Here is a 15,237-nt window from a genome sequence, read left to right as displayed (position 1 = left end):
ATAAAATACAGGTGAAATACAGGGAAGGGACCACCCAGTGAAAAGCTCCAGAGAAAGTAGGACCCCTAACATCCAAACAGCCCCCCGACACACACACACACACACACCACCACCGCCCCCCTCAAATCCACAGCACTTACAGCGTCCGTCTCTGAGAGACAGGAGAACGTCCGGCTCCACTCTCGCTCCAGATCTGACCGCATCCACAGCCCCATCCTTCAGCTCACAGGGTCTGAAAGTTGAAATAAAACCCTGTATCTCCGTGTTTGTGAACGTTTAGTTAATACCTCATCTAAACACAGCAGCTGTCCTTCACTCGGTGTGAAAACCTCATGAGGAATGAACCAATAGAAACGCTCCAACATTACCCTGAATTAAATCGAAAGTTGAGAAGGTTGTTTCCTCCTGTAAAATCCTGGTGTTTTTCATTGGACAGTGAGGAAGAGAAGGTTTAACGGACTGATGAGTTTAAATGTAGAAGGCTGAGAGAAAACAAGGTGGGGGGTGTCATCCTGTTTCTCACACACCTGTTTCTCTCATTCCCTGTCTTGTCAGGAAACACACACACACACACACACACAGAGTGGTGTGTACCAGTTTGGCTCCGTGTTGTGAAGGTGAAGGCAAAACAAAAACCTTACATTCAGTTACAGAGTCACTGACCATGTCAGTGGAGAGGGGGTGGGGGGCGGGGGCAGGGGGTGGTGTGGAAGAGGGGGGGTGTTGGGGTTGGGGTTAAGGGGGTTCCATCTTTCTGATTTTCCTGAGGCCTTTGAGTTGACCCTAAATATAACACTGTAAACCCAGACCCCGAACCTGAACCCACAGGGTTATACAGTTACACTCCACCTGACCTGCCCCAGCCCCCCGCACTCACCCGGCTGTGTCCTGCTGCCGCTTTGGTTACTGCGACTCCGTCCTCATGTGGTCGTGGGGGACTTGTACCGGCCGAAGTCACCCCACCTGTAAAGGGAACGTTGGCAATTCTGGGGAAACCCAGTTCTCTCTGGTTTGTTTATGTTCAGAAGCTCCACGTCTTTTAAAGTGGATTTGAGGAAGAAACAACTGTTGTTTGTACGCAGCTGAAGTGTCACTCGTCCCACAGAAACTCATTCTTAACTCGAATTGTTTCGTTTTGTAGCACCTTCGCTCTGTGTTTACTTTCATGCAGTTAACACTCTCCTGAATTTAGAGTCAGTTCCATTTACAGCTAAAATAAGACAGTGTTACCCCCCTATGGAGCAGGAATAGAGCAACATCCTCATCTCGGTTGGTGCTTTTCAGCGTTTGGAGTCTCTCCGTTGTCTAAAAACCTCCAGATGGCGTTTCTCTGCCGTGAGCAGAGAGAGAGAAAGCCTAGCACCGGACCCAGACACTTTGTTTTTTTACCCATTTACAGACACTGGGGCTTGGTAAACACATTATAGCGGTTTCCAGAGCAAACCCACTGCAGAGCAGCACATGGAGAACTGCTGTGTTGCGGTGAATTGGAGCTAAATTGAGGTTCTGATGTTGACGTGTTATAAACAGACAGGTTGGAGATGAGGGATCCCTGGGTGATCAGTGTCCCCACCATTAGCATCATTAGCTACTTTTCGTGGACGGTGGTGTGTTTTTTATCTGTGATAAAGTCCGCAGCTTCTGTTCAGTGAAGATGTTTGGTGGCTGCAGTTTCCTCCTCAGTTTTTCTTTAGTTGTCAGGAACTTTAAGACATCTGTCCACTTTTAATGATAAACATAGCTCGTGTCTGCGCTCAAAAGCAGTTCTGAGAACAATCTGGGCTCGTATCTGGGAAAAAAAAGTCGTGAATTGGGTTTAAATCACTTCAGGTGATAAATCAGTTTAAATGTAGCTGAAGTTCTTTTTCAGAACGTTATAAAGTTCTTTACAATTTTCCAGATGATTTTATTTCCTAATGTTATTTAATCCAGAAAATCTGACCTTATTCGTTAAACAAATCCTTTTGTTATTTTTAAGCCAGTGTCTAAATGTTTAAACCTGAGCTAATCCTGGACGTGGAGACGGGTTCAGTCGGACCGAAGTGTTCCGGAGTGGCCACAGCTTCCGTGTTATTAGTTGCGCTTGAGACAAGGTTTTTGTGTCTGTTTTCTTTCTTCCCTGGTGGTCTTGTCACTCCTCTCACCGCCTTCACCCAGGGGCTCCACAAAGAGACGGAAAGCAATGTCCTGTGTCCTGCAGATGTTAAGCGTTAGATGTTTGTCATGTCCCTATTGTCCAGCCTCTTCAGGAGTCGTCCTCTGGCCTTTGAGTCTGACAGGACGTGTCTCTCTCTGTTTCCTCTCTACCTGCTATTACAGGCTCCAGTGTTTGTTTGGATTTTCCATGGCACAGATGTTGGAGGGGGACGTGCCTCTGCGTCCCCGAAACACAGGGCTGAGTGGACAAGGCTGAGTGGAGAGGCCTTGTAAGGACATGAGACGAAATGGTCAGAGTTTGTTCCTGTGTTATCAGATCCTGTTTTGCCTATTTTTAGTCTCTGAGGTGTGACAGGGGTTCAGAGGATGAGTTCAGTGGCCTCTTCCTCTCCGTCCCCTCGAGGTTCTCGCTCGACCGAGACGTTTGTGACTGAAGCTTCTGTGGATTTTCACTGGCGCAGTGAGGCTAATGTGGCTAAGAAGTAAGGGAAGCCTATGGGAACTCATTATTATTATTATTATTATTATTATTATTATTATTATTATTATTTCTCTCCAGTGGAGGTGAATGGAACCAGGTGTCTCCACCTCTCCAACCCACACCCAGCATTTTATTCCCTCGTCACCACCACCTCTGATTCAGATTCTGATTTGGGTTTTGATTTAGATTCAGGGTTTGATTCTGATTCTGATTTGAGTTCTCATTCAGATTCAGATTTGAGTTCTGATTCTGATTCAAGTTGTGATTCTGATTCGGGTTCTGACTCAGATTTAGGGTTTGATTCTGATTCATATTCTGATTTGAGTTTTGATTCAGATTCAGATTTGGGTTCTGATTTTGATGTGAATTGTGATTTCGAATCTGAACCTGATACGGGTTCGAATACTGATTCTGATTCAGACTCTGATTCGAGTTCTGACCGATTCAGGTCCTGATTTGAGTTCTGATCCTGATTCAGAATTCATAAAAACACTGCATGATTTTCCAGAGTTTCTGTGTGAATTTGAACACTTCTGTAAACCCAGCCCTCTGACCCGACTTCTGCCAAACCCCAATGTGAAACTATCGTTATTTCTCCTTGTTTCCTCCTCTCCCTTTGTCTCTCTCTTTTCTTTTCCCTGAACACAGGAAACATTCAGGGTGGGACGCAAGACTTACAAGCGTCTGCAGCTTGTGTTTCTCCGGCCTGAGGCTCATTAAACCCTGCTGCAGCTCCTGGGTGAATTTACAGTGTGGATTTAAAGCAGGGACAGTGCGTAAGGCCAGTCTGAGGGTGTTTTCACTCCCGTAGTTTGTTGGTTCTGGTCCGAATCAGTGAGAAGTTCATAATCTTGGAGCGTTTTCCACTTGGTTTAGTGTGTTTTGAACCAGGGAAAAATGCAAGCACCAAAACAGGTCGCTGCAAACCACCTGAGAATGTTCTCGCCACTGATTGGTCAGACCTGGCCCTGTCTGAACCACTCGACTGTATTTTGTGTAATAAACATATTTAGATGTCAGCAAAACCTTGTAAACGAGAGTTTCTCGCCGTTACACCAGCGTTCCTCTCAGCTCCCCGCTGCTGTTTTACTTGGTCTTTTCTCCCTGTGTCAGCGGAACCGCTCAGAACTTTTCTATAAACTCTTCACTCAGAGTTTCCCTGAGACAGAGCTTGGATTAATCATATCAAGCCTTTCCTAATAAGACGAAAGTGAATGTGTGTGTGTATGTGTGTGTCTCTCTCTCTCTCTCTCTCTCCCTCTCTGTGTGTGTAGTCTCTCTGGCACCACTCTTACATAACCCCGGGGCTCTGTGGTATTTTATTAGAGCTGGACGGGTCAATTTTGACGCTGTTGACGCCTCAGGTCACCACCCTGCCGCTCTTTATTCAGTCGTTAAAGGGCCTGTTGGTCAGTGTCTGGACGGTGGACATAATGACAGACTTTTATGACTCGTGTTGACCACAGCCTCAGATGTGTGTGTGTGTGTGTGTGAGGGGTGGAAATTTTCATGCCCCCTCAACCTAGGGTGGGGGTGGTGCCTCACTGATTATTTACAAAAGGTTTCATTAGACACTGACCCCCACAACGTCCCCCTGCATCTGGGGGTCAGAGTGAGATTCTAACATTTGTCCTGTGTGCTTGTGTGTAGTTAACAGTGTCCAAAGCCCATAAACACCAGCCACACTCAGTAAACAACCTCCAGAATGTAAAGATACTACAGTCTAAAGGCTTCAGTGGGTCACGGATGGAGCTCTGGTCACTTTATAACCCGGAGACACCCCGTCTCCGACGGAGCTTAACCTTTAACCGTTTGGCACGACTCCCTCTAAGACAATGTTTACCGTGACCCCCCGTGACCCCGTGCCTTTCGGCTTGTGGACGGTCCGCACAGATCTGGCTCACACACGCTCACTGGCCGCACGGTTAGGCGTGGTCATCTGTAACACATCAGTAACAGCTGGATCATAATCGTAGTCAAATCCTCACAGAAACGTTCCAGCGTTTAGGGCAAATGTGTTTCAGAACAGCGCAGAGTCCTGCTGTGTGAAGAGGAGTCGGATGAGGAGGTGTCCACAGACTTTTGGACACGCAGATGGGTCTCCACAGTGAGAAGAGACACAGGAAGTGGAGGAGTTTGTGTGTTTGTTTATGAGAAATGCCAGGACAAAAATTCCAGAAAACACACTGAACTGTTGTGTGGGAGGGGCTTTAATGACCTGGGGATCAGCTGATTGGCTGCGCAAGCCGGTTGCTGCTCAAACATGAAGTTACTTTGTAGTGCAAGCATTTTACAGTTGAATAAAAGTACGACCTATTTTTTGTTTTTACACGAGTCGTCTGGTTGGACTAGCATTCATCGTTAGCGGTATTCGTGTTACACTCGAGTGTAACGTTAGTCTGTGCTGCTTTGCACACATTAAAAGGACAAAAAACAATCAAAAAATGTAATATATCTCCATTTATTCAGCAAGCTGGCTTGCATAATTATTATCAGACACCGTGCACTTCCTGCTCCTAATTTAGCGATGGTTAAAGAAACCATACGTCAGGGTTAGCTTTGGTGTTAGCGCCCAGTTTTAGAGTTAATGTCATTATTACAAAAAACATCAGGCTGAAAATGAAAATATTACAACACAGTTGAGCAGCCACAGTACAAATGTTCAGCTGTTTAGATGAACACACACACACACACACACGAACACGACAATAAGCTTTGTCTTCCCCCGCTCTCCTCGCCCTTCTGAAAGCTGACGTCAATTATCTTGACAAACTTCAGCGTTTGTTTCTCATTTCAAAAAAACAAAAGCCTGTCTGTCTGTCCTCCTCTGAACTCCTGTGTTTCACACAAACACTATAGCAAGACTGAGATCTCTCTATCTGTGTGTGTGTGTGTGTTGCCTGGCCTTCACTGCAACACTGGAATCACTCCTCAGTGACTCAGGCATTTTCCAAAATAAAGCATCTCGACCGACACGCCCCACTTAAACACTTTCCATTCTCCATTCTTCTCTTTCCTGTCATCTAATTTTGACCATACCTTCTCACTAATGCTGGTTTCTTACACTTCCTAATGCCAACTGTCAGCTAGTGAGGTATTCAGAGCTCTCAAGTCTCACACATTCACTCACACACTCACACCTACGGAGACTTTTGAGTCTCCAATCCACCTACCAACGTGTGTTTTTGGAGCGTGGGAGGAAACCGGAGCACCCGGAGGAAACCCACGCAGACACAGGGAGAACACACCAACTCCTCACAGACAGTCACCCGGAGGAAACCAACACAGACACAGGGAGAACACACCACACTCCTTACAGACAGTCACCCGGAGGAAACCCACGCAGACACAGAGAGAACACACCACACTCCTCATAGACAGTCACCCGGAGAAAACCCACACAGACACAGGGAGAACACACCACACTCCTCACAGACAGTCACCCGGAGGAAACCCACGCAGACACAGAGAGAACACACCACACTCTTCACAGACAGACACCCGGAGGAAACCCACACAGACACAGGGAGAACACACCACACTCCTCACAGACAGTCACCCGGAGGAAACCCATGCAGACACAGAGAGAACACACCACACTCTTCACAGACAGACACCCGAAGGAAACCCACACAGACACAGGGAGAACACACCACACTCCTCACAGACAGTCACCCGGAGGAAACCCACGCAGACACAGGGAGAACACACCACACTCCTCACAGACAGTCACCTGGAGGAAACCCACGCAGACACAGGGAGAACACACCACACTCCTCACAGACAGTCACCCGGAGGAAACCCACGCAGACACAGGGAGAACACACTACACTCCTCACAGACAGTCACCCAGAGCGGGACTCAAAGGACAACCTCCAGGACCGTGGAGCTGTGACAGAGACACTACCTGCTGCTCCACTTTGCCGCCCTTATTCACCTACATCTAAACTTAATTTACAGGAGGCCCAGAAAATGTCAAATAGGAAGAAATGTTTCCGGAAGAAATGTTGGATGGATGAGGTGTCCACAAACATCTGACCATGCTAATAAAATGCTTCACTATCAGCTCTCTCAGATATGGACAGCTCTTGAGTTACAGAGGTACTTAGATTACCTACAAACAGAGCACATATGGCCCTCTGAGACCAGGTCCTCAGAGTTAGCACATGTATCTAAAGATAAGAGCGCTTAGCTAGCTGTCTAATGTCTCCTGAACATCACAGAGCAGCTTCATCCGTTAAAGCCCATGTAACAGCCAGCAGTAGCTAACATTCATGACTGTAAATCTTGCCTTGACCCCATAACGATAAGAGTCTTCTTTTCTACAAATAGCCCTGTGGGTCTCTATTTATATCTTTAGCCGCTAGCCCTGTTTAGACTGTGGTCGTCCCAGGAGGATGGGAGCTACGTTTTTAGCCCAAAGCCGACAGAAGCTCCTCTCTCATGTGGGAAGATGTGGTGGAGAGGAGTGACATATTTCATCCCGGAGAATCTGATTCCGCTAGGCTGCCATTTTCATGGGTGTTAGCTAGAAAGCGTCGACAAGGTGACCCCAGATTAGCTGCTACTCGAGTCGTGCTTCACATACATGTTCACTGTGGTTTTGTGGTAGCGCGCCCAGGAATGGGTTAGCATTGTCATTTTTGTCAGAGACAAAAAACCTCCAGAAGATATACATCGGTTCTCACATAATATTTGGTCAAATATAACTGCTCTGAGGATAACTTCTGCACCCTGTTTGCACATTTGGCTGTTGATTTCATTTGGTTTTGTGGTAGCACTAATTTTGTTCCTCTGTAGGCAGCTGTGTAGGTTTAGCAGAGCTGTAGCCAAAATCAAAACAGATTCTATCACTGCAGTGGCTAAAACAGTGATTAAATCGACAATTCAACTCACGTTACTAGATGTTCAGCAAGAGGATTTTGACTAAACACAAGCTCAAATTGTTTCAAGATCAGTAAAACAATCTTATCTTAAACGTCTGTGAAGTGACACCCTGAGATGTGATAATGATCGTTAATCATGCTAATCTACAAACACCTCTGTTCTAAAGTATAAATGACTAAGTTTTCTCAGCTCATGGAGCACAGAGACAGAACGCAAAGGCTCCCTGTAACACTGGGTCCGATTTAGCAGTTCTAATGTAGCATTAGCCCTGTGTTGTTGATGTGGTTTAGAGGCAGTGCTGCTTCTGTGGAAGGGAAGCTAGCATTGTCACATTAGCCTCAGACAATTAGAAAAGACCTATAGAAATATACCAGTTCCCACGATGCACCAGCTTCCTTTTCTGGAATCTTTTTTTTTTTTAGCATAAAACTGCTTTTTAACTCCGTGCTGACTTGGCGGCGAAATGAAGGGTTTGAGTTTAATAACACACGAAGGAAGGCTTTTTACTGCAGTGAATTATATACGTCGACTCTACCAGTGACTCACTTGCACACACACACACATGCGCTTCAGGGTTTTTACCGAGGAACGTGTTCTAATAGGAAACATTTCCCCTACACCAACCTCCTGATGACATCAAGATTCAAAGTGAATTTCTAAATCATTTTGATCAATTTTTATTTGATATAATACACAAACTAAAAATGAAAACACAACACATATTTTATTAAAAATGTTGTTATAAATTAATACAAATGTGCCATATTTCTGTTTAAAAATTATATTTCAGAAAATTAGCTTTGAGTGAATTAAAAGAAATATAAATATTTATAAAATAATGTAAATATATTTATATAATAATCAGATCAGAATCACAAACTATATCCAAACTGAACTGAATCAAAGTGTTAATATTAACACTAAGTTAACACTATATATGAATATTCACTATTTATATTATATTTATATCACAGAATATGAACACTGTACCGTTTAAACCTGCAGGAGTCTGAACGTCTGTAAAGAGAACAGCTTGGTTATTTATATCCAGAGTGAATGGAGCGTTAAAGCCAAGGCTATCCTTCTTTGGCCTTGAGCAAAAAACTCCACTGCCGTGTCACAGGGAAAGAGACATTTTTAATAACAACATCCACTACAGAAAAATGACGCTACACCTAAGAGGACAACAGCATAAAATTTATTCAGTTTTCAGGAGGAAAGAAAAGAAGCGAAATGCAGAATCCACATGAAGTTATAAACCTCACCTGGTGTAAGATGGAAATTATTTAAAATCGCTTTCAGGGAGCGCTTTTGAGATTATTCTTGCCAAAAGGAAGTGGCCAATAAAATGGGTATCTTTATATTTTAATACAGAACTGCAACTCCCCTGAGATAAACCAGTTTATGCTCCACAGAGTGGGTCCCCAGGGGGCTGTCATATATATAGCAGGTTTAGTAAATGACCGTGTGACTGATTACATCTTTTAATAGGTTTGTTTGAGGTGAACTGTGCCTCATCTTGGTGGTCAGCAATGAGAGTAGCCAGTTGCAGTGGGGAGGGGAGGGTACACAAGAGCCGTCAACACGGACAGTAGCCACCTGCAGCCCAAGTGAGCTCTGACATTTAAGAGAGATCATTGAGATTTACATTTTAGAACTAAACAAAACAAATGTCAGGTTTCTAGCCTGTGAAGGTTAAGCCCTGTTGTTATCAGGCTGTCTTTTGTCTCACGCAGGTCTGGCAAAAATATAAATAAATAAAAAAAAATAACCAGCAGACAGCAATCCACCTGCGCAGCGCCGTGCGAAGTCGAACAAGCTGCTGCAGTTGCTCCTCGGGAGCTGCGGGAGACAACAGACAGACTGATGACGACAGAGCTATTCCCACTCACAACCATTGTGTGGTGTAGTTCATCTCAAACTAGCCTACTAACTTTAAAACGTTCTTCTCTGACTCTGACTGCTGAGGCTACATGAACAGAATGAGGCAGAGGCGCCCTCTGGTGGACAACAACCTTTAACACGAGCAGCAATGCACAGCTCCAGTTCTGCGGGCCAATCTCAAGCAGAGACTGGTAGTTGTCCATCTCAAACTCACTTGATTTAACTAATCTCTAGGCAAAGTGAGTGTCTGAGGAGGGCAACTACTGAACTGTGCTGTGAAATGACCCCCAGGACTGGAGCTGTACAGCCCTGGTGAAAAGGGTCCATCTCCAAAGGTTCCTTCGTGAAGGTAAATCACCTTTAATGGTCAAACAATGACACTCAGTTTGGCCGACCTCCATTTTTGAACTTCAAAGCCTCCAGATGTGTCCAGGTTCAAAGTGCTGTGAGCTCACAGCTGTCTTCTTCATCGTCACCAGGCCAGAATTCCCGGGTCGCTCCAGAGCTCCAACTCAGCCCAAATACACAGACCTTTCTGGAACCTCCTTCTTTTTCCAGAAAACACCCGTCTGCTCTGTTTGTAAACTAGATGATACTCTGAAGCACACGAGCCAGGGTTCTCCGTGCCCAGTGCTGAGTCTGTAAAGTGGTGGAGCTCCATTCAGATCCTTTGGGGCAAAAAAAGACCCTAATCAAGCAACACCAGAACCAGGTCCAGGCCTCAGTACTGCTGAAGGTCATCAAATCCTCAAAGCAATGAACGCTGCGTCCACAAACTTATGGCCACCTCACTGCCCCCCCCCCGCCCTGGATTTCCTTATTGTTTGGTGCAGTGCGCCCTCTGCTGGACGTATTCCATATTACAACACTGCCCATGTACCTCGGTGCACCAAACGATGACCTCTCCCGCTCCAACGCCCTGAAAAGTTACTCTAAATAACTGTGTTCGTGCCTCCTAGGAACTTTAAGAGCGGTGACGTCACCTTTTTGTGCCATCGTTCAATGGTGACAGGTTAAGTTAACCCTTCGGGGCCAGAGGGCCTCCAGGACACTGGAACTCTGCGCTGGGACTGGGCAGCATGTTTTAAAAGGGCTGTTAGGACAGTAATTAGAGTAAACGAATTAATTACGTTAATTTTAATAATGGGAGTAGAAAATTAGAAATGGGTTGTTGCAGCTGTTACAGTATAATTTACAGCATTTTACAGTGTGATATACAGTGTTTTAGTGTGATATATATAGCATTTTACACTGTAATTTACAATGATTTACAGTGTGATATAGTGTTTTAGTGTGATATACATATAGCATTTTTCACTGTAATTTACATTAATTTAAAGTGTGATATACAGTGTTTAAATGTGATATACATATAGCATTTTACACTGTAGTTTACAATGATTTACAGTGTGATATAGTGTTTTAGTGTGATATATAGTATTTTTACAGTGTAATGTACAGTGTTTTGGAGTGTGCTAAAACTACAGGAAACACAATTTCTACTTACTTTAAAACTATAGAACCTACGTTTATAATAATAATCTTTAATAACCCAGACTTCTCTGCAGAACAGTGTAAAGGCTAGGGTACAGTAACTGTCTGAATCTAGAACATGTTCTTCCAGAGCTCATATAACGTTCTTCTTTGTCCGTGTAGAGCGTTTTTTAAAATGGATGTAATAAAACTGAACTGAAGGGACTGGACTCGTCTGACTTTCTATTCTTAAACATTTTCCTGCTGCACAGCCACCAAGTATGTGATTCAGATTTAACCCATTCATTACTGCAGCTAGTAGTTAAAGGTAATTCATACTTATCATCACATCATCATCTGAGCCACGACCAAGCAGCAGGGCATCACGTCTGCGAGGGTCCGAGAGTGTCTGATTAAGGGTTTTCACGCTAAGGTTTACTTTAGCTTCCCAAATAGGAAACTTTCCTCTTGTGCCGAGAGAAAGAAAACAGATGTTAAGGTACACTCTGCAAATACTTACAAACACCGGCGCCGTCATTAGGATGATTTTAGCAGCTACAAATATATACAACCTGCCATTACACCTCAGCTTTAGATCATGTACCATAAATACAACCTCTGAGTCTTCAGAGCTCACGCTAGACAGGAAACAGAGCACTGGGCCATGGGTCCGGAGCCTACCCGGAATCACTGGGCACAAGGCGGGAACACGCCCTGGGGGGGGTGTCAGTCATTCACAGAGCAGCACACACTCACACATTCACTCACACACTCACACCTACGGACACTTTTGAGTCTCCAATCCACCTACCAACGTGTGTATTTGGAGTGTGGGAGGAAACCGGAGCACCCGGAGGAAACCCAAGCAGACACAGAGAGAACACACCACACTCCTTACAGACAGTCACCCGGAGGAAACCCACGCAGACGCAGGGAGAACACACCACACTCCTCACAGACAGTCACCCGCAGGAAACCCACGCAGACACAGGGAGAACACACCACACTCCTCACAGACAGTCACCCGGAGGAAACCCACGCAGACGCAGGGAGAACACACCACACTCCTCACAGACAGTCACCCGCAGGAAACCCACGCAGACACAGGGAGAACACACCACACTCCTCACAGACAGTCACCCGGAGGAAACCCACGCAGACGCAGGGAGAACACACCACACTCCTCACAGACAGTCACCCGGAGGAAACCCACGCAGACGCAGGGAGAACACACCACACTCCTCACAGACAGTCACCCGGAGGAAACCCACGCAGAAGCAGGGAGAACACACCACACTCCTCACAGACAGTCACCCGGAGCGGGACTCTAACCCACAACCTCCAGGACCCTTTCTTGAACAAATAAACATTTTAAACATCTCCCTGGTTTTGTAGCATTTGCCAAAACTGCATTCAATGTTCTTCTGACCAATGGGTTAGGGTTAGGTTGCGATATTCCTGAAATACTGTGATCTGATGTTTTGTCCATTGACATAAATGCATTGGTCGTTTTTACCTACGTTTACTGAATCACTGACCAGTGGAGTGCTTTTTCTGACTCAGTAATGAACCCTCTTCTCGTCTGAGGTCCACTGAGTTGTTTGTGTTTTTAAACATAACACACAGCTGGATGCTAATAATTCTATCATGCAGTGCTCTGTCTGACAGTATCTGCCCCCTCTGTGTTTTTCTCGGGTTCCCTTTAGCGTGTCCTGTGTCCACTGGCTGAGACAGAGACAGGTTTGTTTGCCTCTGGCCTGTGGTCAGACGTTATTAATGTAATTGCCCTTGAAGTGTTGAGCTCAGGGCGTTCTGTGCCCGCTCACATTCAGACGATCCTCCATCACCCTTCAGTGACTACAGCAGATACATTAACTACATGTTCAGGAAAACAGCGCGTCTGGCCTTGGCTCTGGAGCCCATTATTTTTTTTTTTTTGCGCTCCGTGATTGAAGAGAGACACAAAGAACACACCATTTACAAGACAGACTTCAAAGAGGGGAACTGACCTCAGTGTGGGTCAAAAAATGACTTAGGGCCAACTTTTCGCTTTGGTATAATTCTTTTTTTTTTTTGTTAGCGTGAGGTTGAAATAGCGGGGTTACAATGTTTTGATGAAATGGTAAAAAAAAGTACTACAATATTATACCTAATTCTACATTGCATTTAATTATTCTAGAATATACATTTTGATATTATGAACATAAACATTTTATTGTTTTCTGTGTGAGGATTGGGCGGCACAGTGGTGCAGCAGGTAGTGTCTCAATCACACAGTTCCAGGGTCCTGGAGGTTGTGGGTTCGAGTCCTGCTCCGAGTGACTGTCTGTGAGGAGTGCGTTGTGTTCTCCCTGTGTCTGCGTGGGTTTCCTCCGGGTGACTGTCTGTGAGGAGTGTGGCGTGTTCTTTCTGTGTCTGCGTGGGTTTCCTCCGGGTGACTGTCTGTGAGGAGTGTGGTGTGTTCTCTCTGTGTCTGCGTGGGTTTCCTCCGGGTGACTGTCTGTGAGGAGTGTGGCGTGTTCTCTCTGTGTCTGCGTGGGTTTCCTCCGGGTGACTGTCTGTGAGGAGTGTGGTGTGTTCTCCCTGTGTCTGCGTGGGTTTCCTCCGGGTGACTGTCTGTGAGGAGTGTGGCGTGTTCTCTCTGTGTCTGCGTGGGTTTCCTCTGCGTGACTGTCTGTGAGGAGTGTGGCGTGTTCTCTCTGTGTCTGCGTGGGTTTCCTCCGGGTGACTGTCTGTGAGGAGTGTGGTGTGTTCTCTCTGTGTCTGCGTGGGTTTCCTCCAGGTGACTGTCTGTGAGGAGTGTGGCGTGTTCTCTCTGTGTCTGCGTGGGTTTCCTCCAGGTGACTGTCTGTGAGGAGTGTGGTGTGTTCTCTCTGTGTCTGCGTGGGTTTCCTCCGGGTGACTGTCTATGAGGAGTGTGGCGTGTTCTCTCTGTGTCTGCGTGGGTTTCCTCTGCGTGACTGTCTGTGAGGAGTGTGGTGTGTTCTCCCTGTGTCTGCGTGGGTTTCCTCCGGGTGACTGTCTGTGAGGAGTGTGGTGTGTTCTCTCTGTGTCTGCATGGGTTTCCTCCCATGCTCCAAAAACACACGTTGGTAGGTGGGTTGGCGACTCAATCTCAAGAGTCCATAGTTGTGAGTGTGTGAGTGAGTGTGTGTCGCCCTGTGAAGGACTGGCACCCCCTCCCACCGCCGCCCTGAACTGGATAAGAGTTACAGACAATAAATGAATTAATGGGTGAATTTGTAAGGATAATCTAATACAGCTGTTATGCTACAAACTCTCTTCTTAGAGAAGCCAGTCAGTAAAATACAGTGAAACAAGACTCTGAGCTGTGGTCACTCTCCTAAATATATAGTTAAGGCCAACAAGTAAAAAGACACATTTAATGATGTTTCTGAACAGCTCGACTGTATTTATTAACACAAACGACTATTTAGAGTGTTAGCACCACTTGTTTAATGTTAATAATGTTCATATGTAATAATCTTCATTCTAGGCAATAACAATTTCTTCCAAATATAATGTGTATTTCTGAAGCACTGATATTCCACAGGCTGGACTCAAAGAGAAAAATAAAGTCATTACATTATGTTTGGAGACATGTAACATGATGCTAATCGGGAGTCATGCTAATCCTCATCATCCTCCAAATGTGTTTTAATATAAACAGAAGTTAAAGTGCCAGTCCGGATCAAACAAAAAGTCCTCAGGCTCATGAAGCCACAGTTCAGAACAATAAAGATTCACTGCACAGACAGACGTACAAATAAAATTACAGTTTAGCAGAATGACGCGCGTTCGTCCGTTTTTATGGATAACAGTGTGTCACAGCGAGGCAGAACACACAGTAACACGGCTTCTGAGATCACTCTGAGACAAGGGCTAATGGTCTTCCATAAGCTTCCACTAATGGTTAGCTACATTAGCATCGCAGCTCCAGCAGTTTATAAGCAGCATAAAAAAAAATAATTAAACAGAGAACTGAGTCACTAAACTTCACCCAGGGGTTAAATTAGGGATCTTTCTCTTTTTTTGAACTGGTCTCATAATCTTTAACAAAGATTATTGCCACTGTACTCTCTGCTAAAATATATGCTATTGGGCTAGTTGAAGAAGAGATGTGTACTTAGCATGCTAAAAACGACCAATACAAATTAAACACAATTTTTATGTATACAGTACTGTGCAGATGTTTTAGGCACCTCTGATGATTATATATATTTAAAGTAATGCCTTCTCAGTGAGTGTGGTGCTTGTATAGTTATATATAACGAATACGAAATACCTGTCATTTTAGTGTGGGAGGTTTCATGGCTAAATTGGAGCAGCCTGGGGGCCAATCTTCATTAACTCCA

Source organism: Hoplias malabaricus, chromosome 1, assembly GCF_029633855.1.
Source record: "Hoplias malabaricus isolate fHopMal1 chromosome 1, fHopMal1.hap1, whole genome shotgun sequence".
NCBI lineage: Eukaryota > Metazoa > Chordata > Actinopteri > Characiformes > Erythrinidae > Hoplias > Hoplias malabaricus.
Note: the sequence above shows the minus strand (reverse complement) of the source record.